General features: G+C 48.5%; 26 non-coding genes across 26 annotated transcripts; all 26 read left to right on the plus strand.

The window, feature by feature from the left end:
• The first annotated feature begins 4,890 nt into the window (after window positions 1–4,890).
• Window positions 4,891–4,962, plus strand: Trnat-cgu (transfer RNA threonine (anticodon CGU)). The gene has a single exon. It is a non-coding gene; the product is annotated as a tRNA-Thr (tRNA).
• A 1,082-nt stretch (window positions 4,963–6,044) lies between these two features.
• Trnat-cgu (transfer RNA threonine (anticodon CGU)) lies at window positions 6,045–6,116 on the plus strand. The gene has a single exon. It is a non-coding gene; the product is annotated as a tRNA-Thr (tRNA).
• A 1,082-nt stretch (window positions 6,117–7,198) lies between these two features.
• Window positions 7,199–7,270, plus strand: Trnat-cgu (transfer RNA threonine (anticodon CGU)). Its single transcript has one exon. It is a non-coding gene; the product is annotated as a tRNA-Thr (tRNA).
• Window positions 7,271–8,352: 1,082 nt separating this feature from the next.
• Trnat-cgu (transfer RNA threonine (anticodon CGU)) lies at window positions 8,353–8,424 on the plus strand. Its single transcript has one exon. It is a non-coding gene; the product is annotated as a tRNA-Thr (tRNA).
• Window positions 8,425–9,506: 1,082 nt separating this feature from the next.
• Trnat-cgu (transfer RNA threonine (anticodon CGU)) lies at window positions 9,507–9,578 on the plus strand. The gene has a single exon. It is a non-coding gene; the product is annotated as a tRNA-Thr (tRNA).
• Window positions 9,579–10,661: 1,083 nt separating this feature from the next.
• On the plus strand, window positions 10,662–10,733 carry Trnat-cgu (transfer RNA threonine (anticodon CGU)). The gene has a single exon. It is a non-coding gene; the product is annotated as a tRNA-Thr (tRNA).
• Window positions 10,734–11,815: 1,082 nt separating this feature from the next.
• Trnat-cgu (transfer RNA threonine (anticodon CGU)) lies at window positions 11,816–11,887 on the plus strand. The gene has a single exon. It is a non-coding gene; the product is annotated as a tRNA-Thr (tRNA).
• A 1,082-nt stretch (window positions 11,888–12,969) lies between these two features.
• Trnat-cgu (transfer RNA threonine (anticodon CGU)) lies at window positions 12,970–13,041 on the plus strand. Its single transcript has one exon. It is a non-coding gene; the product is annotated as a tRNA-Thr (tRNA).
• Window positions 13,042–14,123: 1,082 nt separating this feature from the next.
• Trnat-cgu (transfer RNA threonine (anticodon CGU)) lies at window positions 14,124–14,195 on the plus strand. The gene has a single exon. It is a non-coding gene; the product is annotated as a tRNA-Thr (tRNA).
• Window positions 14,196–15,277: 1,082 nt separating this feature from the next.
• Trnat-cgu (transfer RNA threonine (anticodon CGU)) lies at window positions 15,278–15,349 on the plus strand. Its single transcript has one exon. It is a non-coding gene; the product is annotated as a tRNA-Thr (tRNA).
• Window positions 15,350–15,667: 318 nt separating this feature from the next.
• On the plus strand, window positions 15,668–15,741 carry Trnan-guu (transfer RNA asparagine (anticodon GUU)). The gene has a single exon. It is a non-coding gene; the product is annotated as a tRNA-Asn (tRNA).
• A 689-nt stretch (window positions 15,742–16,430) lies between these two features.
• Trnat-cgu (transfer RNA threonine (anticodon CGU)) lies at window positions 16,431–16,502 on the plus strand. The gene has a single exon. It is a non-coding gene; the product is annotated as a tRNA-Thr (tRNA).
• Window positions 16,503–16,820: 318 nt separating this feature from the next.
• Trnan-guu (transfer RNA asparagine (anticodon GUU)) lies at window positions 16,821–16,894 on the plus strand. The gene has a single exon. It is a non-coding gene; the product is annotated as a tRNA-Asn (tRNA).
• A 689-nt stretch (window positions 16,895–17,583) lies between these two features.
• Trnat-cgu (transfer RNA threonine (anticodon CGU)) lies at window positions 17,584–17,655 on the plus strand. Its single transcript has one exon. It is a non-coding gene; the product is annotated as a tRNA-Thr (tRNA).
• A 1,082-nt stretch (window positions 17,656–18,737) lies between these two features.
• Window positions 18,738–18,809, plus strand: Trnat-cgu (transfer RNA threonine (anticodon CGU)). Its single transcript has one exon. It is a non-coding gene; the product is annotated as a tRNA-Thr (tRNA).
• Window positions 18,810–19,127: 318 nt separating this feature from the next.
• Trnan-guu (transfer RNA asparagine (anticodon GUU)) lies at window positions 19,128–19,201 on the plus strand. The gene has a single exon. It is a non-coding gene; the product is annotated as a tRNA-Asn (tRNA).
• A 689-nt stretch (window positions 19,202–19,890) lies between these two features.
• Window positions 19,891–19,962, plus strand: Trnat-cgu (transfer RNA threonine (anticodon CGU)). The gene has a single exon. It is a non-coding gene; the product is annotated as a tRNA-Thr (tRNA).
• Window positions 19,963–20,280: 318 nt separating this feature from the next.
• Trnan-guu (transfer RNA asparagine (anticodon GUU)) lies at window positions 20,281–20,354 on the plus strand. The gene has a single exon. It is a non-coding gene; the product is annotated as a tRNA-Asn (tRNA).
• Window positions 20,355–21,043: 689 nt separating this feature from the next.
• Window positions 21,044–21,115, plus strand: Trnat-cgu (transfer RNA threonine (anticodon CGU)). Its single transcript has one exon. It is a non-coding gene; the product is annotated as a tRNA-Thr (tRNA).
• Window positions 21,116–21,433: 318 nt separating this feature from the next.
• Window positions 21,434–21,507, plus strand: Trnan-guu (transfer RNA asparagine (anticodon GUU)). The gene has a single exon. It is a non-coding gene; the product is annotated as a tRNA-Asn (tRNA).
• A 689-nt stretch (window positions 21,508–22,196) lies between these two features.
• On the plus strand, window positions 22,197–22,268 carry Trnat-cgu (transfer RNA threonine (anticodon CGU)). Its single transcript has one exon. It is a non-coding gene; the product is annotated as a tRNA-Thr (tRNA).
• A 1,082-nt stretch (window positions 22,269–23,350) lies between these two features.
• On the plus strand, window positions 23,351–23,422 carry Trnat-cgu (transfer RNA threonine (anticodon CGU)). The gene has a single exon. It is a non-coding gene; the product is annotated as a tRNA-Thr (tRNA).
• A 1,082-nt stretch (window positions 23,423–24,504) lies between these two features.
• Trnat-cgu (transfer RNA threonine (anticodon CGU)) lies at window positions 24,505–24,576 on the plus strand. Its single transcript has one exon. It is a non-coding gene; the product is annotated as a tRNA-Thr (tRNA).
• A 318-nt stretch (window positions 24,577–24,894) lies between these two features.
• Trnan-guu (transfer RNA asparagine (anticodon GUU)) lies at window positions 24,895–24,968 on the plus strand. Its single transcript has one exon. It is a non-coding gene; the product is annotated as a tRNA-Asn (tRNA).
• Window positions 24,969–25,657: 689 nt separating this feature from the next.
• Window positions 25,658–25,729, plus strand: Trnat-cgu (transfer RNA threonine (anticodon CGU)). Its single transcript has one exon. It is a non-coding gene; the product is annotated as a tRNA-Thr (tRNA).
• A 318-nt stretch (window positions 25,730–26,047) lies between these two features.
• On the plus strand, window positions 26,048–26,121 carry Trnan-guu (transfer RNA asparagine (anticodon GUU)). Its single transcript has one exon. It is a non-coding gene; the product is annotated as a tRNA-Asn (tRNA).
• Window positions 26,122–26,659: the final 538 nt, after the last annotated feature.

Below are 26,659 nucleotides of genomic sequence, written 5' to 3' on the forward strand. Positions count from 1 at the left end.
AACGAATAAGCAGCCAAATGTGTCAGAACACTTCTGAACCCTCTGAAGTTGGTCTCCCTGCGTCTGGTCGAATGGACATTGATCCTGTAGTGTCTCCCCCTGTGAATCCACGACGGGTGGAAGATAGTGATACCTCGAGTAGAGTCGTTTTGCCGGATACCCACGCTCAAGGAAACGCAGGATCGCTTTTGTCAGAGGCCACTCTCACTGGGAATTGGGCACAGGAAATGGAAGTATTGGATGCGAGCAATGATGCGGCTGTCATGCGGACCATTGAGACGGAATCTTCGGCACCCCCCACAGAGCAGCATACGCCAACCGTACCGGGAACTACAGGAACTCCGACTGACGCGCTTGGCCTCAATTTCGTTAGCCATCCTTCTAAGACTGTTTAATTAATAGTATGTGCCTTCTCCCATGAACGAGCCCCAAGCCTATAAAATTGCCACGTTAAACATCAATAAGATACAGTCGTACTGGCGGCTCCGTAATTTACAAGATTTTGTATACGCAGCGGATATCGATATTCTGTTACTTCAAGAAGTCGCTGCGATTGAACTTGACCGAATAACTGGTTATACTACTCTCTCCAATTCCGGGAGCGGTGCGAATTTAGGGACAGCGATTCTGTTAAAAGAAGGGATTGTAGCGACCGACGCAGAAAAACTGCCTGATCATAGAGGGATCGCTGTCACTTTCCATCGGACACGCATAATCAATGTTTACGCCCCGTCCGGCAGTAGCAATAGGCGTGCTAGGGCTGAGTTCTTCACAAGCGCCATAGTCCCACTTTTTAGGGGAACCTACGATCGTATAATTTTTGCGGGTGACTTCAATTGTGTCTTAAGTCCAAAAGACCAGACGCCTAATTTTAACAAATCTGGAGAACTAGAACGTATCGTCCAAGAAATGAACCTCATTGACACATGGGAGCATACGCACGGAGCGGCACCTTGGTTCACTCATGTCACGAACCACTCTGCAAGCCGGCTAGACAGAATCTATGTATCGGCGTGTATGAAGACTCAAGTCCTCCAATCCGAAGTTTGGCCCACAATTTTTTCCGATCATGCCGCATATATTTGTACTATTAACATGGTCAAGCAAGGCACATTTCGCGGCAGAGGTTTCTGGAAACTTAACAATGCTCTCCTTAACGATGTTGACTGTCACCGTGTCTTTAACGAAACATGGGAGGCATGTGAACGACGGGTTGCACAGTATGCCTCCGTTACTGAATGGTGGATAACACATGCCAAACCAACTTTATCAAAAATGTTTAAACGCTACGCTCGGGACAAATCCTGGTGGCAACGGCAAACGTCTGAGTTTTATTTTACTTGTCTCAGGGAGCTTTACCAGTCCGATGTGACTGTACCTGAAAATTTTATGCAGATTAAAAAAATTAAGGCAAAATTATTAAAACTTCAGCGGCAGCAGGCAGAAGGCTTTCAAATAAGGTCCAGGCCCCAGAATGTGATAGACGACGAAATGACATCCATGTTTCACGTCATTCGTGAAAATAAGAGGGGGCGGCGGAGATTAATAACTCGTCTTCAGTTGAGTGAAGGCGTTGCGCTCACGCGGCAACAAGACATACGGAACGCACTTCACAATCACTTGGCAGGTCTCCTGACAACGACACATACCGACGATGGAACTCACGATGAATTACTCAATAACTCGCAAAGGACTTTGGGTGCTGCTGAAGTCGAAACTCTCATGCGAGAAATTGATGAAGACGAATTGGATTCTGCGCTATCACGAAGTCCGAAAAATAAATCGCCGGGACCCGACGGTCTCACTGCCGAATTTTATCTTACTTTCTGCGACAAATTAAAGCCCAAGTTGTTGAGTATGTTTAATGAACTTTTACGGCCAGATTTTAATGTTCCTCAGGCTCTCGTGGAAGGCATCGTGGTTTTAATCCCTAAACGCCCAATGTGCAGTTCTGTTGACGATTTTCGGCCGCTTACTTTACTGAACAGTGACTACAAAATTTTAGCACGTATTATTTCTAATAGATTGAAAATGTTGATGAATACTGTCATTGGTCAGTACCAGACCAGTGTAGGTGTCGGTAGGACGATCTTCCAAAATTTGTCTCAATACAGGGACGTTATAGCCATTGCAGATGCGTGTAAGATACGGTGTGCGCTAGTTTCCCTTGACTTTTCAAAGGCATTCGACAGAGTAAACCATCAGTTTCTCATCCGGACGATGCATGCCATGGGATTTCCACTACGTTTTATCAATCTTATACATGAGCTCCTTCGTAAAGGAGTAACTCGACTCATGGTGAATGGCCAGCTGAGCGCATCAATTAATATTACTAATTCAGTGCGACAGGGATGCCCTATGTCGATGGCCTTGTTTGCCATTGCCATTGAGCCTTTGCTTGTCACCTTGACACAGCGTCTACAAGGATTAACCATCCACGGCATTAAGATTGTTTGTACTGCATATGCGGATGACGTCGGATTTTTGGTCATGGACGAAGGTGAAGTCGAGGAAGCCCTTCAGATCGTCAAAAACTACGAACTTGTTGCGGGTGCGAAGTTGAATGCCAGGAAATCTGGCATTATGAACATAGGACGCGGCATCTCGCTGCACCATCACGGTCAGTTGCAACTAATTTCTAAAATGAAATGCCTTGGTATTGAGTACAGGAGCAACATACAGCACACAATTGCGGTGAACTATAGGAATCTCCTGGCAAGTATGCGTGCTTGCATGCAGACCCACTACCTAAGAAGCCTTGATGAACTGCAGAAAGTCACCTTCGCTAATGTCTACCTCACCTCAAAGATTAACTACGTTGCACAAGTACTGCCCATGCCACAGGAGACAGCGAAGCGTATGATGTCCGCTCTAGGCCATTTTGTCACACGTGGACACATTTTTAAAGTCAAGTACGATACGCTCACTCTCTCCACGACCGATGGAGGCTTAAATTTAACAGATGTTCGTTCCAAGTCACGAGCTTTGTACGTATGCACCACCTACAAACGGTGGAGGTCGTTACCGAACAGTCTAACGGCTCACTTGTTAACCGAAATAGCGCCGGCCTGCCTGCAGCCTCCTGTCTCTGTTCAACATATTCCGCCTGCGCTGACTCACTTTAAGAGCTTTTTCATTGAGTTCAGTTACGTACGGTCAACTCTCCCAGAAAATGAGCTTTCCGTGGTGAAGTTAGTTTATAATAAACTACTGGCAACCAAGAACAGGAACAACATCGAACACAAATACCCCAATCATCGCTGGCCAGTGATATGGAAAAACATACATAGCCGTGATTTACCAACGTCAGTGAAAGCCTCTTGGTACAGGGTCGTGAACCGTAAAATAAGTACCAATTCACGACTTCATGCTCTACATTTGGCTGACTCACCTTTGTGCCTAACGTGCAACTTGCCTGATACTGATGAACATCGTTTTCTGTGCACCACTGTCCAAGCAGTTTGGCCATGCATTCGCCGAAAACTGGCTACGATTATGAGGACTTCCCAGCTTTGTATTAAACCTGAAGATTTCCTGTATCCGGATTCAGTGCCGTACCCGAACACCAAACGGAACTCTGTCAATTGGTTGAAGGGTCATTATGTTCATTATTTACAGACGCAAGAACCCAAGAGTGAGGCGGCGTTCTGTCTTTACCTGGCATTACAGTTTCACATACTTTCACAGACGAGACATTACAGGAAACGATATGCGAATTTTTTAGAAGTCGTTCTTCGATGAAAGAAGTATTTTTTTCTTTCCTTCATTCTACATTGCTTTGTTTTTTCTCTTTTCTTCTTCAAATGTCACAGTGACGTATACTGAAAAGTGTTACGACAAGGACTATTTTATTTTCTTCTGTTTTTCTAGCGGACCAGAGTTCCTTTTTCATTTTCTATTAAAAAAAAAAAAAAATATATATATTCTACTTTGTCACCATTGCGGGACTATGCAATAGGTTTAGAAGTATCTTTGGTTTGGAAATCGGAATAGTTCAGAAGAATAAGTACTTCAGAAATCATGGCAGATGAAGCCGACGCCGACGAAGGCGATTTATGGCGAGCGCAAGGCGGGGCTGAAGGGGAGGAAGGAGGCCCTAAAAAAAAAAAAAAAAAAAAAAAAAATAAAAAATAAAAAAAAAAAGCTAGCGCGTTCGGCTGTTAACCGAAAGGTTGGTGGTTCGAGCCCACCCAGTTGCGAAATCGTTTTAACCCTCACCGAGGTGAGGACAAACATCAACTTTGTTAGAAAATACACAGCTAGTGTGGCAATTTGGCTGCGAAGGAGTGATGCCACAGATGCTTATACACATTCAGGCAGGTGGCACAGTAGGTAAAAACATGGCCCTACACAGACGTTCTACTGTTTTCCTATTTATTCACCATGTGTGACACTGCAGTGGAGCGACGCCCACTACAAAAGACGTTTTATTTACATTCAATTTCAGCGTATGCGTCGCGAGTGCCATATGACAGGGCCTGTCTCTCGATGTCGATTTGTTATTTTGTGTCTCTTAAGTGTCGGTCTGCAGTAGGCCGCTGTTGGCCGAGCGACGTGCAGTCGCCTTACATGAAGCCCCATGGGCAACGCCAGTGCCACTGTGAACAACAGCAAACTGTAGCCAGAGAGTGGAGCCGAAAGGCGCATTTCGCAGTCGAGCCACGTTATCCCACAAGCTGTGCACTAGGACAAGAAATTGCAGACCGCAAACTTTTGGTGGCCTGACGGTCGTCGCCGATCGTAAGGGCGAAACAGTTGAGAGATTTGGAGAACGGCAATGTGGACACTCCCAGCAGCAGCAGTGCGCCAAATCAATTATCTGGTCGAGGGCTGCAAGATTCAGTGTGATGAAGTGAGAATTCGCGGATAGCTCGCAAATTCAAGGCTGCCGCCTTCTTAGCTCAGTGGTAGAGCACTAGTCTCGTAAACCAGGAGTCGTGAGTTCGAACCTCACGGAAGGCATCCATTTTTTTAACTTTCCTGCAACGTGCGGAGCTACCTCGAGCAATATCTATCACATGGCAGTACACTGAATGAAAGGGATGTTCTACAACCTATGACAAGTATTCTACTGGCCTAGGAGGTTTTCTGAATGCATAGGCAGAACAGTGGTTTTTATGCATTTTGTAGTATAATGTCATTCGTTTATGAGCGTCGCTACAGTGGGCATGCACGTTATCCATGTGAAGAGGCATAAGCAGATGCTACCATTCTGCGAGATTCCTGCAGAATGTGTACCAATTGCGTTGATATAGATTGCATAAGTGAGCGAAAGTCGACGCCTCCGTGGGGCAATCGGCTAGCGCGTTCGGCTGTTAACCGAAAGGTTGTTGGTTCGAGCCCACCCGGGGGGGAGAAATCTTTTTTCCGTCACCAAGGTGAGGACATACATCAACTTTGTTAGAGATACACAGCTAGTGTGGCAATTTGGCTGCGAAGGAGTGATGCCACAGATGCTTATACACATTCAGGCAGGTGGCACAGTAGGTAAAAACATGGCCCTACACAGACGTTCTACTGTTTTCCTATTTATTCACCATGTGTGACAATGCAGTGGAGCGACGCCCACTACAAAAGACGTTTTATTTACATTCAATTTCAGCGTATGCGTCGCGAGTGCCATATGACAGGGCCTGTCTCTCGATGTCGATTTGTATTTTGTGTCTCTTAAGTGTCGGTCTGCAGTAGGCCGCTGTTGGCCGAGCGACGTGCAGTCGCCTTACATGAAGCCCCATGGGCAACGCCAGTGCCACTGTGAACAACAGCAAACTGTAGCCAGAGAGTGGAGCCGAAAGGCGCATTTCGCAGTCGAGCCACGTTATCAAACAAGCTGTGCACTAGGACAAGAAATTGCAGACCGCAAACTTTTGGTGGCCTGACGGTAGTCGCCGATCGTAAGGGCGAAACAGTCGACAGATTTGGAGAACGGCAATGTGGACACTCCCAGCAGCAGCACTGGGCCAAATCAATTATCTGGTCGAGGGCTGCAAGATTCAGTGTGATGAAGTGAGAATTCGGGGATAGCTATCAATTTCAAAGTTGCCGCCTTCTTAGCTCAGTGGTAGAGCACTGGTCTCGTAAACAAGGAGTCGTGAGTTCGAACCTCACAGAAGGCATCCATTTTTTTAACTTTCCTGCAACGTGCGGAGCTACCTCGAGCTATATCTATCACATGGCAGTACACTGAATGAAAGGGATGTTCTACAACCTATGACAAGTATTCTACTGGCCTAGGAGGTTTTCTGAATGCATAGGCAGAACAGTGGTTTGTATGCATTTTGTAGTATAATGTCATATGTTTATGAGCGTCGCTACTGTGTGCATGCACGTTATCCATGTGAAGAGGCATAAGCAGATGCTACCATTCTGCGAGATTCCTGCAGAATGTGTACGAATTGCGTTGATATAGAGAGCACAAGTGAGCCAAAGTCGACGCCTCCGTGGCGCAATCAGCTAGCGCGTTCGGCTGTTAACCGTAAGGTTGGTGGTTCGAGCCCACCCGGTTGCGAAATCGTTTTATCCGTCACCGAGGTGAGGACAAACATCAACTTTGTTAGAAAATACACAGCTAGTGTGGCAATTTGGCTGCGAAGGAGTGATGCCGCAGATGCTTATACACATTCAGGCAGGTGGCACAGTAGGTAAAAACATGGCCCTACACAGACGTTCTACTGTTTTCCTATTTATTCACCATGTGTGACACTGCAGTGGAGCGACGCCCACTACAAAAGACGTTTTATTTACATTCAATTTCAGCGTATGCGTCGCGAGTGCCATATGACAGGGCCTGTCTCTCGATGTCGATTTGTATTTTGTGTCTCTTAAGTGTCGGTCTGCAGTAGGCCGCTGTTGGCCGAGCGACGTGCAGTCGCCTTACATGAAGCCCCATGGGCAACGCCAGTGCCACTGTGAACAACAGCAAACTGTAGCCAGAGAGTGGAGCCGAAAGGCGCATTTCGCAGTCGAGCCACGTTATCCCACAAGCTGTGCACTAGGACAATAAATTGCAGACCGCAAACTTTTGGTGGCCTGACGGTCGTCGCCGATCGTAAGGGCGAAACAGTTGAGAGATTTGGAGAACGGCAATGTGGACACTCCCAGCAGCAGCACTGGGCAAAATCAATTATCTGGTCGAGGGCTGCAAGATTCAGTGTGATGAAGTGAGAATTCGGGGATAGCTCGCAAACTCAAGGCTGCCGCCTTCTTAGCTCAGTGGTAGAGCACTAGTCTCGTAAACCAGGAGTCGTGAGTTCGAACCTCACAGAAGGCATCCATTTTTTTAACTTTCCTGCAACGTGCGGAGCTACCTCGAGCTATATCTATCACATGGCAGTACACTGAATGAAAGGGATGTTCTACAACCTATGACAAGTATTCTACTGGCCTAGGAGGTTTTCTGAATGCATAGGCAGAACAGTGGTTTGTATGCATTTTGTAGTATAATGTCATTCGTTTATGAGCGTCGCTACAGTGTGCATGCACGTTATCCATGTGAAGAGGCATAAGCAGATGCTACCATTCTGCGAGATTCCTGCAGAATGTGTACGAATTGCGTTGATATAGATTGCACAAGTGAGCCAAAGTCGACGCTTCCGTGGCGCAATCAGCTAGCGCGTTCGGCTGTTAACCGTAAGGTTGGTGGTTCGAGCCCACCCGGTTGCGAAATCGTTTTAACCCTCACCGAGGTGAGGACAAACATCAACTTTGTTAGAAAATACACACCTGGTGTGGCAATTTGGCTGCGAAGGAGTGATGCCGCAGATGCTTATACACATTCAGGCAGGTGGCACAGTAGGTAAAAACATGGCCCTACACAGACGTTCTACTGTTTTCCTATTTATTCACCATGTGTGACACTGCAGTGGAGCGACGCCCACTACAAAAGACGTTTTATTTACATTCAATTTCAGCGTATGCGTCGCGAGTGCCATATGACAGGGCCTGTCTCTCGATGTCGATTTGTATTTTGTGTCTCTTAAGTGTCGGTCTGCAGTAGGCCGCTGTTGGCCGAGCGACGTGCAGTCGCCTTACATGAAGCCCCATGGGCAACGCCAGTGCCACTGTGAACAACAGCAAACTGTAGCCAGAGAGTGGAGCCGAAAGGCGCATTTCGCAGTCGAGCCACGTTATCCCACAAGCTGTGCACTAGGACAAGAAATTGCAGACCGCAAACTTTTGGTGGCCTGACGGTCGTCGCCGATCGTAAGGGCGAAACAGTTGAGAGATTTGGAGAACGGCAATGTGGACACTCCCAGCAGCAGCACTGGGCAAAATCAATTATCTGGTCGAGGGCTGCAAGATTCAGTGTGATGAAGTGAGAATTCGGGGATAGCTCGCAAACTCAAGGCTGCCGCCTTCTTAGCTCAGTGGTAGAGCACTAGTCTCGTAAACCAGGAGTCGTGAGTTCGAACCTCACAGAAGGCATCCATTTTTTTAACTTTCCTGCAACGTGCGGAGCTACCTCGAGCTATATCTATCACATGGCAGTACACTGAATGAAAGGGATGTTCTACAACCTATGACAAGTATTCTACTGGCCTAGGAGGTTTTCTGAATGCATAGGCAGAACAGTGGTTTGTATGCATTTTGTAGTATAATGTCATTCGTTTATGAGCGTCGCTACAGTGTGCATGCACGTCATCCATGTGAAGAGGCATAAGCAGATGCTACCATTCTGCGAGATTCCTGCAGAATGTGTACGAATTGCGTTGATATAGATTGCACAAGTGAGCCAAAATCGACGCTTCCGTGGCGCAATCAGCTAGCGCGTTCGGCTGTTAACCGTAAGGTTGGTGGTTCGAGCCCACCCGGTTGCGAAATCGTTTTAACCCTCACCGAGGTGAGGACAAACATCAACTTTGTTAGAAAATACACACCTGGTGTGGCAATTTGGCTGCGAAGGAGTGATGCCACAGATGCTTATACACATTCAGGCAGGTGGCACAGTAGGTAAAAACATGGCCCTACACAGACGTTCTACTGTTTTCCTATTTATTCACCATGTGTGACACTGCAGTGGAGCGACGCCCACTACAAAAGACGTTTTATTTACATTCAATTTCAGCGTATGCGTCGCGAGTGCCATATGACAGGGCCTGTCTCTCGATGTCGATCTGTATTTTGTGTCTCTTAAGTGTCGGTCTGCAGTAGGCCGCTGTTGGCCGAGCGACGTGCAGTCGCCTTACATGAAGCCCCATGGGCAACGCCAGTGCCACTGTGAACAACAGCAAACTGTAGCCAGAGAGTGGAGCCGAAAGGCGCATTTCGCAGTCGAGCCACGTTATCAAACAAGCTGTGCACTAGGACAAGAAATTGCAGACCGCAAACTTTTGGTGGCCTGACGGTAGTCGCCGATCGTAAGGGCGAAACAGTCGACAGATTTGGAGAACGGCAATGTGGACACTCCCAGCAGCAGCACTGGGCCAAATCAATTATCTGGTCGAGGGCTGCAAGATTCAGTGTGATGAAGTGAGAATTCGGGGATAGCTATCAATTTCAAAGTTGCCGCCTTCTTAGCTCAGTGGTAGAGCACTGGTCTCGTAAACCAGGAGTCGTGAGTTCGAACCTCACAGAAGGCATCCATTTTTTTAACTTTCCTGCAACGTGCGGAGCTACCTCGAGCTATATCTATCACATGGCAGTACACTGAATGAAAGGGATGTTCTACAACCTATGACAAGTATTCTACTGGCCTAGGAGGTTTTCTGAATGCATAGGCAGAACAGTGGTTTGTATGCATTTTGTAGTATAATGTCATATGTTTATGAGCGTCGCTACTGTGTGCATGCACGTTATCCATGTGAAGAGGCATAAGCAGATGCTACCATTCTGCGAGATTCCTGCAGAATGTGTACGAATTGCGTTGATATAGAGAGCACAAGTGAGCCAAAGTCGACGCCTCCGTGGCGCAATCAGCTAGCGCGTTCGGCTGTTAACCGTAAGGTTGGTGGTTCGAGCCCACCCGGTTGCGAAATCGTTTTATCCGTCACCGAGGTGAGGACAAACATCAACTTTGTTAGAAAATACACAGCTAGTGTGGCAATTTGGCTGCGAAGGAGTGATGCCGCAGATGCTTATACACATTCAGGCAGGTGGCACAGTAGGTAAAAACATGGCCCTACACAGACGTTCTACTGTTTTCCTATTTATTCACCATGTGTGACACTGCAGTGGAGCGACGCCCACTACAAAAGACGTTTTATTTACATTCAATTTCAGCGTATGCGTCGCGAGTGCCATATGACAGGGCCTGTCTCTCGATGTCGATTTGTTATTTTGTGTCTCTTAAGTGTCGGTCTGCAGTAGGCCGCTGTTGGCCGAGCGACGTGCAGTCGCCTTACATGAAGCCCCATGGGCAACGCCAGTGCCACTGTGAACAACAGCAAACTGTAGCCAGAGAGTGGAGCCGAAAGGCGCATTTCGCAGTCGAGCCACGTTATCCCACAAGCTGTGCACTAGGACAAGAAATTGCAGACCGCAAACTTTTGGTGGCCTGACGGTCGTCGCCGATCGTAAGGGCGAAACAGTTGAGAGATTTGGAGAACGGCAATGTGGACACTCCCAGCAGCAGCACTGGGCAAAATCAATTATCTGGTCGAGGGCTGCAAGATTCAGTGTGATGAAGTGAGAATTCGGGGATAGCTCGCAAACTCAAGGCTGCCGCCTTCTTAGCTCAGTGGTAGAGCACTAGTCTCGTAAACCAGGAGTCGTGAGTTCGAACCTCACAGAAGGCATCCATTTTTTTAACTTTCCTGCAACGTGCGGAGCTACCTCGAGCTATATCTATCACATGGCAGTACACTGAATGAAAGGGATGTTCTACAACCTATGACAAGTATTCTACTGGCCTAGGAGGTTTTCTGAATGCATAGGCAGAACAGTGGTTTGTATGCATTTTGTAGTATAATGTCATTCGTTTATGAGCGTCGCTACAGTGTGCATGCACGTCATCCATGTGAAGAGGCATAAGCAGATGCTACCATTCTGCGAGATTCCTGCAGAATGTGTACGAATTGCGTTGATATAGATTGCACAAGTGAGCCAAAGTTGACGCTTCCGTGGCGCAATCAGCTAGCGCGTTCGGCTGTTAACCGTAAGGTTGGTGGTTCGAGCCCACCCGGTTGCGAAATCGTTTTAACCCTCACCGAGGTGAGGACAAACATCAACTTTGTTAGAAAATACACACCTGGTGTGGCAATTTGGCTGCGAAGGAGTGATGCCACAGATGCTTATACACATTCAGGCAGGTGGCACAGTAGGTAAAAACATGGCCCTACACAGACGTTCTACTGTTTTCCTATTTATTCACCATGTGTGACACTGCAGTGGAGCGACGCCCACTACAAAAGACGTTTTATTTACATTCAATTTCAGCGTATGCGTCGCGAGTGCCATATGACAGGGCCTGTCTCTCGATGTCGATTTGTATTTTGTGTCTCTTAAGTGTCGGTCTGCAGTAGGCCGCTGTTGGCCGAGCGACGTGCAGTCGCCTTACATGAAGCCCCATGGGCAACGCCAGTGCCACTGTGAACAACAGCAAACTGTAGCCAGAGAGTGGAGCCGAAAGGCGCATTTCGCAGTCGAGCCACGTTATCCCACAAGCTGTGCACTAGGACAAGAAATTGCAGACCGCAAACTTTTGGTGGCCTGACGGTCGTCGCCGATCGTAAGGGCGAAACAGTTGAGAGATTTGGAGAACGGCAATGTGGACACTCCCAGCAGCAGCACTGGGCAAAATCAATTATCTGGTCGAGGGCTGCAAGATTCAGTGTGATGAAGTGAGAATTCGGGGATAGCTCGCAAACTCAAGGCTGCCGCCTTCTTAGCTCAGTGGTAGAGCACTAGTCTCGTAAACCAGGAGTCGTGAGTTCGAACCTCACAGAAGGCATCCATTTTTTTAACTTTCCTGCAACGTGCGGAGCTACCTCGAGCTATATCTATCACATGGCAGTACACTGAATGAAAGGGATGTTCTACAACCTATGACAAGTATTCTACTGGCCTAGGAGGTTTTCTGAATGCATAGGCAGAACAGTGGTTTGTATGCATTTTGTAGTATAATGTCATTCGTTTATGAGCGTCGCTACAGTGTGCATGCACGTCATCCATGTGAAGAGGCATAAGCAGATGCTACCATTCTGCGAGATTCCTGCAGAATGTGTACGAATTGCGTTGATATAGATTGCACAAGTGAGCCAAAGTTGACGCTTCCGTGGCGCAATCAGCTAGCGCGTTCGGCTGTTAACCGTAAGGTTGGTGGTTCGAGCCCACCCGGTTGCGAAATCGTTTTAACCCTCACCGAGGTGAGGACAAACATCAACTTTGTTAGAAAATACACACCTGGTGTGGCAATTTGGCTGCGAAGGAGTGATGCCACAGATGCTTATACACATTCAGGCAGGTGGCACAGTAGGTAAAAACATGGCCCTACACAGACGTTCTACTGTTTTCCTATTTATTCACCATGTGTGACACTGCAGTGGAGCGACGCCCACTACAAAAGACGTTTTATTTACATTCAATTTCAGCGTATGCGTCGCGAGTGCCATATGACAGGGCCTGTCTCTCGATGTCGATTTGTATTTTGTGTCTCTTAAGTGTCGGTCTGCAGTAGGCCGCTGTTGGCCGAGCGACGTGCAGTCGCCTTACATGAAGCCCCATGGGCAACGCCAGTGCCACTGTGAACAACAGCAAACTGTAGCCAGAGAGTGGAGCCGAAAGGCGCATTTCGCAGTCGAGCCACGTTATCCCACAAGCTGTGCACTAGGACAAGAAATTGCAGACCGCAAACTTTTGGTGGCCTGACGGTCGTCGCCGATCGTAAGGGCGAAACAGTTGAGAGATTTGGAGAACGGCAATGTGGACACTCCCAGCAGCAGCACTGGGCAAAATCAATTATCTGGTCGAGGGCTGCAAGATTCAGTATGATGAAGTGAGAATTCGGGGATAGCTCGCAAACTCAAGGCTGCCGCCTTCTTAGCTCAGTGGTAGAGCACTAGTCTCGTAAACCAGGAGTCGTGAGTTCGAACCTCACAGAAGGCATCCATTTTTTTAACTTTCCTGCAACGTGCGGAGCTACCTCGAGCTATATCTATCACATGGCAGTACACTGAATGAAAGGGATGTTCTACAACCTATGACAAGTATTCTACTGGCCTAGGAGGTTTTCTGAATGCATAGGCAGAACAGTGGTTTGTATGCATTTTGTAGTATAATGTCATTCGTTTATGAGCGTCGCTACAGTGTGCATGCACGTCATCCATGTGAAGAGGCATAAGCAGATGCTACCATTCTGCGAGATTCCTGCAGAATGTGTACGAATTGCGTTGATATAGATTGCACAAGTGAGCCAAAGTCGACGCTTCCGTGGCGCAATCAGCTAGCGCGTTCGGCTGTTAACCGTAAGGTTGGTGGTTCGAGCCCACCCGGTTGCGAAATCGTTTTAACCCTCACCGAGGTGAGGACAAACATCAACTTTGTTAGAAAATACACACCTGGTGTGGCAATTTGGCTGCGAAGGAGTGATGCCACAGATGCTTATACACATTCAGGCAGGTGGCACAGTAGGTAAAAACATGGCCCTACACAGACGTTCTACTGTTTTCCTATTTATTCACCATGTGTGACACTGCAGTGGAGCGACGCCCACTACAAAAGACGTTTTATTTACATTCAATTTCAGCGTATGCGTCGCGAGTGCCATATGACAGGGCCTGTCTCTCGATGTCGATTTGTATTTTGTGTCTCTTAAGTGTCGGTCTGCAGTAGGCCGCTGTTGGCCGAGCGACGTGCAGTCGCCTTACATGAAGCCCCATGGGCAACGCCAGTGCCACTGTGAACAACAGCAAACTGTAGCCAGAGAGTGGAGCCGAAAGGCGCATTTCGCAGTCGAGCCACGTTATCAAACAAGCTGTGCACTAGGACAAGAAATTGCAGACCGCAAACTTTTGGTGGCCTGACGGTAGTCGCCGATCGTAAGGGCGAAACAGTCGACAGATTTGGAGAACGGCAATGTGGACACTCCCAGCAGCAGCACTGGGCCAAATCAATTATCTGGTCGAGGGCTGCAAGATTCAGTGTGATGAAGTGAGAATTCGGGGATAGCTCGCAAATTGAAGGCTGCCGCCTTCTTAGCTCAGTGGTAGAGCACTGGTCTCGTAAACCAGGAGTCGTGAGTTCGAACCTCGCAGAAGGCATCCATTTTTTTAACTTTCCTGCAACGTGCGGAGCTACCTCGAGCAATATCTATCACATGGCAGTACACTGAATGAAAGGGATGTTCTACAACCTATGACAAGTATTCTACTGGCCTAGGAGGTTTTCTGAATGCATAGGCAGAACAGTGGTTTGTATGCATTTTGTAGTATAATGTCATTCGTTTATGAGCGTCGCTACAGTGTGCATGCACGTTATCCATGTGAAGAGGCATAAGCAGATGCTACCATTCTGCGAGATTCCTGCAGAATGTGTACCAATTGAGTTGATATAGATTGCACAAGTGCGCCAAAGTCGACGCCTCCGTGGGGCAATCGGCTAGCGCGTTCGGCTATTAACCGAAAGGTTGGTGGTTCGAGCCCACCTGGGGGGGAGAAATCTTTTTTCCGTCACCGAGGTGAGGACATACATCAACTTTGTTAGAGATACACAGCTAGTGTGGCAATTTGGCTGCGAAGGAGAGATGCCACAGATGCTTATACACATTCAGGCAGGTGGCACAGTAGGTAAAAACATGGCCCTACACAGACGTTCTACTGTTTTCCTATTTATTCACCATGTGTGACAATGCAGTGGAGCGACGCCCACTACAAAAGACGTTTTATTTACATTCAATTTCAGCGTATGCGTCGCGAGTGCCATATGACAGGGCCTGTCTCTCGATGTCGATTTGTATTTTGTGTCTCTTAAGTGTCGGTCTGCAGTAGGCCGCTGTTGGCCGAGCGACGTGCAGTCGCCTTACATGAAGCCCCATGGGCAACGCCAGTGCCACTGTGAACAACAGCAAACTGTAGCCAGAGAGTGGAGCCGAAAGGCGCATTTCGCAGTCGAGCCACGTTATCCCACAAGCTGTGCACTAGGACAAGAAATTGCAGACCGCAAACTTTTGGTGGCCTGACGGTCGTCGCCGATCGTAAGGGCGAAACAGTCGAGAGATTTGGAGAACGGCAATGTGGACACTCCCAGCAGCAGCAGTGCGCCAAATCAATTATCTGGTCGAGGGCTGCAAGATTCAGTGTGATGAAGTGAGAATTCGGGGATAGCTCGGATATTCAAAGCTGCCGCCTTCCTAGCTCAGTGGTAGGGCACTGGTCTCGTAAACCATGAGTCGTGAGTTCGAACCTCACAGAAGGCATCCATCTTTTTAACTTTCCTGCAACGTGCGGAGCTACCTCGAGCAATATCTATCACATGGCAGTACACTGAATGAAAGGGATGTTCTACAACCTATGACAAGTATTCTACTGGCCTAGGAGGTTTTCTGAATGCATAGGCAGAACAGTGGTTTGTATGCACTTAGTAGTATAAAGTCATTCGTTTATGAGCGTCGCGACAGTGTGCATGCACGTTATCCAAGTGAAGAGGCATAAGCAGATGCTACCATTCTGCGAGATTCCTGCAGAATGTGTACGAATTGCGTTGATATAGATTGCACATGTGAGCCAAAGTCGACGCCTCCGTGGCGCAATCGGCTAGCGCGTTCGGCTGTTAACCGAAAGGTTGGTGGTTCGAGCCCACCCGGGGGCGAAATCGTTTTATCCGTCACCGAGGTGAGGACATACATCATCTTTGTTAGAGATACACAGCTAGTGTGGCAATTTGGCTGCGAAGGAGTGATGCCACAGATGCTTATACACATTCAGGCAGGTGGCACAGTAGGTAAAAACATGGCCCTACACAGACGTTCTACTGTTTTCCTATTTATTCACCATGTGTGACACTGCAGTGGAGCGACGCCCACTACAAAAGACGTTTTATTTACATTCAATTTCAGCGTATGCGTCGCGAGTGCCATACGACAGGGCCTGTCTCTCGATGTCGATTTGTATTTTGTGTCTCTTAAGTGTCGGTCTGCAGTAGGCCGCTGTTGGCCGAGCGACGTGCGGTCGCCTTACATGAAGCCCCATGGGCAACGCCAGTGCCACTGTGAACAACAGCAAACTGTAGCCAGAGAGTGGAGCCGAAAGGCGCATTTCGCAGTCGAGCCACGTTATCCCACAAGCTGTGCACTAGGACAAGAAATTGCAGACCGCAAACTTTTGGTGGCCTGACGGTCGTCGCCGACCGTAAGGGCGAAACAGTCGACAGATTTGGAGAACGGCAATGTGGACACTCCCAGCAGCAGCAGTGCGCCAAATCAATTATCTGGTCGAGGGCTGCAAGATTCAGTGTGATGAAGTGAGAATTCGGGGATAGCTCGCATATTCAAAGCTGCCGCCTTCTTAGCTCAGTGGTAGAGCACTGGTCTCGTAAACCAGGAGTCGTGAGTTCGCACCTCACAGAAGCCATCCATTTTTTTAACATTCCTGCAACGTGCGGAGCTACCTCGAGCAATATCTATCACATGGCAGTACACTGAATGAAAGGGATGTTCTACAACCTATGACAAGTATTCTACTGGCCTAGGAGGTTTTCTGAATGCATAGGCAGAACAGTGGTTTGTATGCATTTTGTAGTATAATGTCATTCGTTTATGAGCGTCGCTACAGTGTGCATGCACGTTATCCATGTGAAGAGGCATAAGCAGATGCTACCATTCTGCGAGATTCCTGCAGAATGTGTACGAATTAAGTTGATATAGATTGCACTAGTGAGCCAAAGACGACGCCTCTGTGGCGCAATCGGCTAGCGCGTTCGGCTGTTAACCGAAAGGTTGGTGGTTCGAGCCCACCCGGGGGCGAAATCGTTTTATCCGTCACCGAGGTGAGGACATACATCAACTTTGTTAGAGATACACAGCTAGTGTGGCAATTTGGCTGCGAAGGAGTGATGCCACAGATGCTTATACACATTCAGGCAGGTGGCACAGTAGGTAAAGACATGGCCCTACACAGACGTTCTACTGGTTTCCTATTTATTCACCATGTGTGACACTGCAGTGGAGCGACGCCCACTACAAAAGACGTTTTATTTACATTCAATTTCAGCGTATACGTCGCGAGTGCCATATGACAGGGCCTGTCTCTCGATGTCGATTTGTATTTTGTGTCTCTTAAGTGTCGGTCTGCAGTAGGCCGCTGTTGGCCGAGCGACGTGCAGTCGCCTTACATGAAGCCCCATGGGCAACGCCAGTGCCACTGTGAACAACAGCAAACTGTAGCCAGAGAGTGGAGCCGAAAGGCGCATTTCGCAGTCGAGCCACGTTATCCCACAAGCTGTGCACTAGGACAAGAAATTGCAGACCGCAAACTTTTGGTGGCCTGACGGTCGTCGCCGATCGTAAGGGCGAAACAGTCGACAGATTTGGAGAACGGCAATGTGGACACTCCCAGCAGCAGCACTGGGCCAAATCAATTATCTGGTCGAGGGCTGCAAGATTCAGTGTGATGAAGTGAGAATTCGGGGATAGCTCGCAAATTCAAGGCTGCCGCCTTCTTAGCTCAGTGGTAGAGCACTGGTCTCGTAAACCAGGAGTCGTGAGTTCGAACCTCGCAGAAGGCATCCATTTTTTTAACTTTCCTGCAACGTGCGGAGCTACCTCGAGCAATATCTATCACATGGCAGTACACTGAATGAAAGGGATGTTCTACAACCTATGACAAGTATTCTACTGGCCTAGGAGGTTTTCTGAATGCATAGGCAGAACAGTGGTTTGTATGCATTTTGTAGTATAATGTCATTCGTTTATGAGCGTCGCTACAGTGTGCATGCACGTTATCCATGTGAAGAGGCATAAGCAGATGCTACCATTCTGCGAGATTCCTGCAGAATGTGTACCAATTGAGTTGATATAGATTGCACAAGTGCGCCAAAGTCGACGCCTCCGTGGGGCAATCGGCTAGCGCGTTCGGCTATTAACCGAAAGGTTGGTGGTTCGAGCCCACCTGGGGGGGAGAAATCTTTTTTCCGTCACCGAGGTGAGGACATACATCAACTTTGTTAGAGATACACAGCTAGTGTGGCAATTTGGCTGCGAAGGAGAGATGCCACAGATGCTTATACACATTCAGGCAGGTGGCACAGTAGGTAAAAACATGGCCCTACACAGACGTTCTACTGTTTTCCTATTTATTCACCATGTGTGACAATGCAGTGGAGCGACGCCCACTACAAAAGACGTTTTATTTACATTCAATTTCAGCGTATGCGTCGCGAGTGCCATATGACAGGGCCTGTCTCTCGATGTCGATTTGTATTTTGTGTCTCTTAAGTGTCGGTCTGCAGTAGGCCGCTGTTGGCCGAGCGACGTGCAGTCGCCTTACATGAAGCCCCATGGGCAACGCCAGTGCCACTGTGAACAACAGCAAACTGTAGCCAGAGAGTGGAGCCGAAAGGCGCATTTCGCAGTCGAGCCACGTTATCCCACAAGCTGTGCACTAGGACAAGAAATTGCAGACCGCAAACTTTTGGTGGCCTGACGGTCGTCGCCGATCGTAAGGGCGAAACAGTCGAGAGATTTGGAGAACGGCAATGTGGACACTCCCAGCAGCAGCAGTGCGCCAAATCAATTATCTGGTCGAGGGCTGCAAGATTCAGTGTGATGAAGTGAGAATTCGGGGATAGCTCGGATATTCAAAGCTGCCGCCTTCCTAGCTCAGTGGTAGGGCACTGGTCTCGTAAACCATGAGTCGTGAGTTCGAACCTCACAGAAGGCATCCATCTTTTTAACTTTCCTGCAACGTGCGGAGCTACCTCGAGCAATATCTATCACATGGCAGTACACTGAATGAAAGGGATGTTCTACAACCTATGACAAGTATTCTACTGGCCTAGGAGGTTTTCTGAATGCATAGGCAGAACAGTGGTTTGTATGCACTTAGTAGTATAAAGTCATTCGTTTATGAGCGTCGCGACAGTGTGCATGCACGTTATCCAAGTGAAGAGGCATAAGCAGATGCTACCATTCTGCGAGATTCCTGCAGAATGTGTACGAATTGCGTTGATATAGATTGCACATGTGAGCCAAAGTCGACGCCTCCGTGGCGCAATCGGCTAGCGCGTTCGGCTGTTAACCGAAAGGTTGGTGGTTCGAGCCCACCCGGGGGCGAAATCGTTTTATCCGTCACCGAGGTGAGGACATACATCATCTTTGTTAGAGATACACAGCTAGTGTGGCAATTTGGCTGCGAAGGAGTGATGCCACAGATGCTTATACACATTCAGGCAGGTGGCACAGTAGGTAAAAACATGGCCCTACACAGACGTTCTACTGTTTTCCTATTTATTCACCATGTGTGACACTGCAGTGGAGCGACGCCCACTACAAAAGACGTTTTATTTACATTCAATTTAAGCGTATGCGTCGCGAGTGCCATACGACAGGGCCTGTCTCTCGATGTCGATTTGTATTTTGTGTCTCTTAAGTGTCGGTCTGCAGTAGGCCGCTGTTGGCCGAGCGACGTGCGGTCGCCTTACATGAAGCCCCATGGGCAACGCCAGTGCCACTGTGAACAACAGCAAACTGTAGCCAGAGAGTGGAGCCGAAAGGCGCATTTCGCAGTCGAGCCACGTTATCCCACAAGCTGTGCACTAGGACAAGAAATTGCAGACCGCAAACTTTTGGTGGCCTGACGGTCGTCGCCGATCGTAAGGGCGAAACAGTCGACAGATTTGGAGAACGGCAATGTGGACACTCCCAGCAGCAGCAGTGCGCCAAATCAATTATCTGGTCGAGGGCTGCAAGATTCAGTGTGATGAAGTGAGAATTCGGGGATAGCTCGCATATTCAAAGCTGCCGCCTTCTTAGCTCAGTGGTAGAGCACTGGTCTCGTAAACCAGGAGTCGTGAGTTCGCACCTCACAGAAGCCATCCATTTTTTTAACATTCCTGCAACGTGCGGAGCTACCTCGAGCAATATCTATCACATGGCAGTACACTGAATGAAAGGGATGTTCTACAACCTATGACAAGTATTCTACTGGCCTAGGAGGTTTTCTGAATGCATAGGCAGAACAGTGGTTTGTATGCATTTTGTAGTATAATGTCATTCGTTTATGAGCGTCGCTACAGTGTGCATGCACGTTATCCATGTGAAGAGGCATAAGCAGATGCTACCATTCTGCGAGATTCCTGCAGAATGTGTACGAATTAAGTTGATATAGATTGCACTAGTGAGCCAAAGACGACGCCTCTGTGGCGCAATCGGCTAGCGCGTTCGGCTGTTAACCGAAAGGTTGGTGGTTCGAGCCCACCCGGGGGCGAAATCGTTTTATCCGTCACCGAGGTGAGGACATACATCAACTTTGTTAGAGATACACAGCTAGTGTGGCAATTTGGCTGCGAAGGAGTGATGCCACAGATGCTTATACACATTCAGGCAGGTGGCACAGTAGGTAAAGACATGGCCCTACACAGACGTTCTACTGGTTTCCTATTTATTCACCATGTGTGACACTGCAGTGGAGCGACGCCCACTACAAAAGACGTTTTATTTACATTCAATTTCAGCGTATACGTCGCGAGTGCCATATGACAGGGCCTGTCTCTCGATGTCGATTTGTATTTTGTGTCTCTTAAGTGTCGGTCTGCAGTAGGCCGCTGTTGGCCGAGCGACGTGCAGTCGCCTTACATGAAGCCCCATGGGCAACGCCAGTGCCACTGTGAACAACAGCAAACTGTAGCCAGAGAGTGGAGCCGAAAGGCGCATTTCGCAGTCGAGCCACGTTATCCCACAAGCTGTGCACTAGGACAAGAAATTGCAGACCGCAAACTTTTGGTGGCCTGACGGTCGTCGCCGATCGTAAGGGCGAAACAGTCGACAGATTTGGAGAACGGCAATGTGGATACTCCCAGCAGCAGCACTGGGCCAAATCAATTATCTGGTCGAGGGCTGCAAGATTCAGTGTGATGAAGTGAGAATTCGGGGATAGCTCGCAAATTCAAGGCTGCCGCCTTCTTAGCTCAGTGGTAGACCACTGGTCTCGTAAACCAGGAGTCGTGAGATCGAACCTCACAGAAGGCATCCATTTTTTTATCTTTCCTGCAACGTGCGGAGCTACCTCGAGCAATATCTATCACATGGCAGTACACTGAATGAAAGGGATGTTCTACAACCTATGACAAGTATTCTACTGGCCTAGGAGGTTTTCTGAATGCATAGGCAGAACAGTGGTTTGTATGCATTTTGTAGTATAATGTCATTCGTTTATGAGCGTCGCTACAGTGTGCATGCACGTTATCCATGTGAAGAGGCATAAGCAGATTCTACCATTCTGCGAGATTCCTGCAGAATGTGTACGAATTGCGTTGATATAGATTGCACAAGTGAGCCAAAGTCGACGCCTCCGTGGCGCAATCGGCTAGCGCGTTCGGCTGTTAACCGAAAGGTTGGTGGTTCGAGCCCACCCGGGGGCGAAATCGTTTTATCCGTCACCGAGGTGAGGACATACATCAACTTTGTTAGAGATACACAGCTAGTGTGGCAATTTGGCTGCGAAGGAGTGATGCCACAGATGCTTATACACATTCAGGCAGGTGGCACAGTAGGTAAAAACATGGCCCTACACAGACGTTGTACTGTTTTCCTATTTATTCACCATGTGTGACACTGCAGTGGAGCGACGCCCACTACAAAAGACGTTTTATTTACATTCAATTTCAGCGTATGCGTCGCGAGTGCCATATGACAGGGCCTGTCTCTCGATGTCGATTTGTATTTTGTGTCTCTTAAGTGTCGGTCTGCAGTAGGCCGCTGTTGGCCGAGCGACGTGCAGTCGCCTTACATGAAGCCCCATGGGCAACGCCAGTGCCACTGTGAACAACAGCAAACTGTAGCCAGAGAGTGGAGCCGAAAGGCGCATTTCGCAGTCGAGCCACGTTATCCCACAAGCTGTGCACTAGGACAAGAAATTGCAGACCGCAAACTTTTGGTGGCCTGACGGTCGTCGATGATCGTAAGGGCGAAACAGTTGAGGGATTTGGAGAACGGCAATGTGGACACTCCCAGCAGCAGCACTGGGCCAAATCAATTATCTGGTCGGGGGCTGCAAGATTCAGTGTGATGAAGTGAGAATTCGGGGATAGCTCGCAAATTCAAGGCTGCCGCCTTCTTAGCTCAGTGGTAGAGCACTAGTCTCGTAAACCAGGAGTCATGAGTTCGAACCTCACAGAAGGCATCCATTTTTTTAACTTTCCTGCAACGTGCGGAGCTACCTCGAGCTATATCTATCACATGGCAGTACACTGAATGAAAGGGATGTTCTACAACCTATGACAAGTATTCTACTGGCCTAGGAGGTTTTCTGAATGCATAGGCAGAACAGTGGTTTGTATGCATTTTGTAGTATAATGTCATTCGTTTATGAGCGTCGCTACAGTGTGCATGCACGTTATCCATGTGAAGAGGCATAAGCAGATGCTACCATTCTGCGAGATTCCTGCAGAATGTGTACGAATTGCGTTGATATAGATTGCACAAGTGAGCCAAAGTCGACGCCTCCGTGGCGCAATCAGCTAGCGCGTTCGGCTGTTAACCGTAAGGTTGGTGGTTCGAGCCCACCCGGGGGGGAGAAATCTTTTTTCCGTCACCGAGGTGAGGACATACATCAACTTTGTTAGAGATACACAGCTAGTGTGGCAATTTGGCTGCGAAGGAGTGATGCCACAGATGCTTATACACATTCAGGCAGGTGGCACAGTTGGTAAAAACATGGCCCTACACAGACGTTCTACTGTTTTCCTATTTATTCACCATGTGTGACAATGCAGTGGAGCGACGCCCACTACAAAAGACGTTTTATTTACATTCAATTTCAGCGTATGCGTCGCGAGTGCCATATGACAGGGCCTGTCTCTCGATGTCGATTTGTATTTTGTGTCTCTTAAGTGTCGGTCTGCAGTAGGCCGCTGTTGGCCGAGCGACGTGCAGTCGCCTTACATGAAGCCCCATGGGCAACGCCAGTGCCACTGTGAACAACAGCAAACTGTAGCCAGAGAGTGGAGCCGAAAGGCGCATTTCGCAGTCGAGCCACGTTATCAAACAAGCTGTGCACTAGGACAAGAAATTGCAGACCGCAAACTTTTGGTGGCCTGACGGTAGTCGCCGATCGTAAGGGCGAAACAGTCGACAGATTTGGAGAACGGCAATGTGGACACTCCCAGCAGCAGCACTGGGCCAAATCAATTATCTGGTCGAGGGCTGCAAGATTCAGTGTGATGAAGTGAGAATTCGGGGATAGCTCGCAAATTCAAGGCTGCCGCCTTCTTAGCTCAGTGGTAGAGCACTGGTCTCGTAAACCAGGAGTCGTGAGTTCGAACCTCGCAGAAGGCATCCATTTTTTTAACTTTCCTGCAACGTGCGGAGCTACCTCGAGCAATATCTATCACATGGCAGTACACTGAATGAAAGGGATGTTCTACAACCTATGACAAGTATTCTACTGGCCTAGGAGGTTTTCTGAATGCATAGGCAGAACAGTGGTTTGTATGCATTTTGTAGTATAATGTCATTCGTTTATGAGCGTCGCTACAGTGTGCATGCACGTTATCCATGTGAAGAGGCATAAGCAGATGCTACCATTCTGCGAGATTCCTGCAGAATGTGTACCAATTGAGTTGATATAGATTGCACAAGTGCGCCAAAGTCGACGCCTCCGTGGGGCAATCGGCTAGCGCGTTCGGCTATTAACCGAAAGGTTGGTGGTTCGAGCCCACCTGGGGGGGAGAAATCTTTTTTCCGTCACCGAGGTGAGGACATACATCAACTTTGTTAGAGATACACAGCTAGTGTGGCAATTTGGCTGCGAAGGAGAGATGCCACAGATGCTTATACACATTCAGGCAGGTGGCACAGTAGGTAAAAACATGGCCCTACACAGACGTTCTACTGTTTTCCTATTTATTCACCATGTGTGACAATGCAGTGGAGCGACGCCCACTACAAAAGACGTTTTATTTACATTCAATTTCAGCGTATGCGTCGCGAGTGCCATATGACAGGGCCTGTCTCTCGATGTCGATTTGTATTTTGTGTCTCTTAAGTGTCGGTCTGCAGTAGGCCGCTGTTGGCCGAGCGACGTGCAGTCGCCTTACATGAAGCCCCATGGGCAACGCCAGTGCCACTGTGAACAACAGCAAACTGTAGCCAGAGAGTGGAGCCGAAAGGCGCATTTCGCAGTCGAGCCACGTTATCCCACAAGCTGTGCACTAGGACAAGAAATTGCAGACCGCAAACTTTTGGTGGCCTGACGGTCGTCGCCGATCGTAAGGGCGAAACAGTCGAGAGATTTGGAGAACGGCAATGTGGACACTCCCAGCAGCAGCAGTGCGCCAAATCAATTATCTGGTCGAGGGCTGCAAGATTCAGTGTGATGAAGTGAGAATTCGGGGATAGCTCGGATATTCAAAGCTGCCGCCTTCCTAGCTCAGTGGTAGGGCACTGGTCTCGTAAACCATGAGTCGTGAGTTCGAACCTCACAGAAGGCATCCATCTTTTTAACTTTCCTGCAACGTGCGGAGCTACCTCGAGCAATATCTATCACATGGCAGTACACTGAATGAAAGGGATGTTCTACAACCTATGACAAGTATTCTACTGGCCTAGGAGGTTTTCTGAATGCATAGGCAGAACAGTGGTTTGTATGCACTTAGTAGTATAAAGTCATTCGTTTATGAGCGTCGCGACAGTGTGCATGCACGTTATCCAAGTGAAGAGGCATAAGCAGATGCTACCATTCTGCGAGATTCCTGCAGAATGTGTACGAATTGCGTTGATATAGATTGCACATGTGAGCCAAAGTCGACGCCTCCGTGGCGCAATCGGCTAGCGCGTTCGGCTGTTAACCGAAAGGTTGGTGGTTCGAGCCCACCCGGGGGCGAAATCGTTTTATCCGTCACCGAGGTGAGGACATACATCATCTTTGTTAGAGATACACAGCTAGTGTGGCAATTTGGCTGCGAAGGAGTGATGCCACAGATGCTTATACACATTCAGGCAGGTGGCACAGTAGGTAAAAACATGGCCCTACACAGACGTTCTACTGTTTTCCTATTTATTCACCATGTGTGACACTGCAGTGGAGCGACGCCCACTACAAAAGACGTTTTATTTACATTCAATTTCAGCGTATGCGTCGCGAGTGCCATACGACAGGGCCTGTCTCTCGATGTCGATTTGTATTTTGTGTCTCTTAAGTGTCGGTCTGCAGTAGGCCGCTGTTGGCCGAGCGACGTGCGGTCGCCTTACATGAAGCCCCATGGGCAACGCCAGTGCCACTGTGAACAACAGCAAACTGTAGCCAGAGAGTGGAGCCGAAAGGCGCATTTCGCAGTCGAGCCACGTTATCCCACAAGCTGTGCACTAGGACAAGAAATTGCAGACCGCAAACTTTTGGTGGCCTGACGGTCGTCGCCGATCGTAAGGGCGAAACAGTCGACAGATTTGGAGAACGGCAATGTGGACACTCCCAGCAGCAGCAGTGCGCCAAATCAATTATCTGGTCGAGGGCTGCAAGATTCAGTGTGATGAAGTGAGAATTCGGGGATAGCTCGCATATTCAAAGCTGCCGCCTTCTTAGCTCAGTGGTAGAGCACTGGTCTCGTAAACCAGGAGTCGTGAGTTCGCACCTCACAGAAGCCATCCATTTTTTTAACATTCCTGCAACGTGCGGAGCTACCTCGAGCAATATCTATCACATGGCAGTACACTGAATGAAAGGGATGTTCTACAACCTGTGACAAGTATTCTACTGGCCTAGGAGGTTTTCTGAATGCATAGGCAGAACAGTGGTTTGTATGCATTTTGTAGTATAATGTCATTCGTTTATGAGCGTCGCTACAGTGTGCATGCACGTTATCCATGTGAAGAGGCATAAGCAGATGCTACCATTCTGCGAGATTCCTGCAGAATGTGTACGAATTAAGTTGATATAGATTGCACTAGTGAGCCAAAGACGACGCCTCTGTGGCGCAATCGGCTAGCGCGTTCGGCTGTTAACCGAAAGGTTGGTGGTTCGAGCCCACCCGGGGGCGAAATCGTTTTATCCGTCACCGAGGTGAGGACATACATCAACTTTGTTAGAGATACACAGCTAGTGTGGCAATTTGGCTGCGAAGGAGTGATGCCACAGATGCTTATACACATTCAGGCAGGTGGCACAGTAGGTAAAGACATGGCCCTACACAGACGTTCTACTGGTTTCCTATTTATTCACCATGTGTGACACTGCAGTGGAGCGACGCCCACTACAAAAGACGTTTTATTTACATTCAATTTCAGCGTATACGTCGCGAGTGCCATATGACAGGGCCTGTCTCTCGATGTCGATTTGTATTTTGTGTCTCTTAAGTGTCGGTCTGCAGTAGGCCGCTGTTGGCCGAGCGACGTGCAGTCGCCTTACATGAAGCCCCATGGGCAACGCCAGTGCCACTGTGAACAACAGCAAACTGTAGCCAGAGAGTGGAGCCGAAAGGCGCATTTCGCAGTCGAGCCACGTTATCCCACAAGCTGTGCACTAGGACAAGAAATTGCAGACCGCAAACTTTTGGTGGCCTGACGGTCGTCGCCGAT

Source organism: Schistocerca gregaria, chromosome 5 (genome assembly GCF_023897955.1).
Source record: "Schistocerca gregaria isolate iqSchGreg1 chromosome 5, iqSchGreg1.2, whole genome shotgun sequence".
In the NCBI taxonomy this organism is placed as follows: Eukaryota; Metazoa; Arthropoda; class Insecta; order Orthoptera; family Acrididae; genus Schistocerca; species Schistocerca gregaria.